Raw genomic sequence first — 1679 nt, 5'->3', positions numbered from 1 at the left:
CCCCCCCCCCCCCCCCCCCCCCCGGCTCAGGGCAGCCTGGGTGAGGTCGCTTTTCTTCTCTGCGCAGGGGTCTCCCCGTCTGACGGGGGTCAGCGGCCCCCCGTGTTTCTCAGAGCCCTAACCCCTTGGCAAACCAGAGCGCTGACCAGTCCACGGACCCCGCCCCGGCGCACCGAGCGAGCGGGGCCGGAAGGAGCGGAGGGCCCTTCCCCAAATGAACTGGGAACAGGCCTTTTGTCCACGGAGCCTCTGCCGGGCGTATTTCCGGCTGTGCTCCGGTCGGTGAGGGTGCCGGGTCCCCTGGCGGGCTCGTTTGTCTTCTAGCCCCAGGCACCTGGCCAGAGAGCTGAGGCCGTGGCTCCCATCCGTGGACACGGGGCTCTCCCGCCCTCAGACGGCGACACTCGCCCTTCCTCCCCTGCTTCCTCAGCTCCCCCCGCCCCGTCCTCTGAGGTCTGGACTGGGCTGGGCCACGTCGTCCCTGCTGACGGGGCCGCAGAGGCCCCGGAAGCCGGGCCGGGGAAGCCGCGCAGGGACTCGGGCCGGCTCTGTCTCTGCAGAGCGCGCCCGCGATTCCGCCGCCACGGCTTTAAACTCCACGCTCGGGGCATTTGTTTCCGAGGCCGGAGCCTGTGTTTATCGTTACTAACGTGTGTTTTCTCGGGAGGGACGCGCCGCCTATAAATTTAGGAGGAGGGGGTGGCCCCGCGCAGGTAGTTGAGGGCGGATGCGTGTGCTGGGAGCGCGGCGGCCCCACAGCTCAGAGGGAGACGGATCTCCCGCAGACCTCCGAGAGGCAGCTCATCTGTTCGGGGGCGAAGGAGGGAGGGGTGGGGGACCGAGCCTCCCATTTGTCTGACGACGCATCAGAGGCTCGCCCGTCTCCGCACCCGGTCTGCATGGCCCTGCTGCCCGGGCTCGGACCCGCTCGGCCGAGGCTCCTCGGGGCGGGGGGCGCGCAGTGGGATTGGGCAGGGGGGCACCCCAGGAAGGCCGCGGCGGAGAGGGCCGGCATTCAGGGCACCGGTTCGCGTCTCCGGGGCTCCGCGTCTGACCGATCGCACAGTCTTGCGGTTAAAGACCCCCAGAGCCATGGGATGCCAGAGATGGGTGGGGTGGGGGTGGGTTATGATCCAGCAGAAAGTCCCTCCTGCCGGCACCTTACCTCTGGGGGAGGAGCCGTGTCCCCTGGGCACTAGGGTGAGCTTGGCCAAAGGAACGCGGGCCCCAGGGACAGCCAGAGGGGTCGGCACAAGCCGCTGCCGGGGCCTGGCGCGTCTCCGTCCATCCTTCGGGGCGTCGTGCCTCACGCCCAGGCCAGCACAGTCCCTCTCGCCCGGCCCCGAGTGAGGCCCGTGGAGCCCGCCCATGGAGGCCAGAGGCAGAGGCCGAGGTCATGACGCCCACCGTGGTTACGTGACAGAATCTGGCGGAAGGAGAGTAGCTCCCGGCCCGCACCCCTCTCCTCAGGACAGGCCAGCCACGCGGACAGAGGAAGCCCTTTCCCTTTGGCCACAGGAGCTCGGGCACAGCTGGGAGGGCGGGTTGTTCCCAGTGCTCACCCCCCAACCAGGGGGACGCACTGACCTGCTCGTTTCCATATGACTTCCGTGGCGCCCCCCGTGCTCCAGGCGCTGGGCTGCGTGCAGGGCCCTGGAGAGAGCCAGGCGGCACGATCC

Source organism: Panthera uncia, chromosome D4 (assembly GCF_023721935.1).
Source record: "Panthera uncia isolate 11264 chromosome D4, Puncia_PCG_1.0, whole genome shotgun sequence".
Taxonomy (NCBI): domain Eukaryota; kingdom Metazoa; phylum Chordata; class Mammalia; order Carnivora; family Felidae; genus Panthera; species Panthera uncia.
This window is presented reverse-complemented; position numbering follows the sequence as displayed.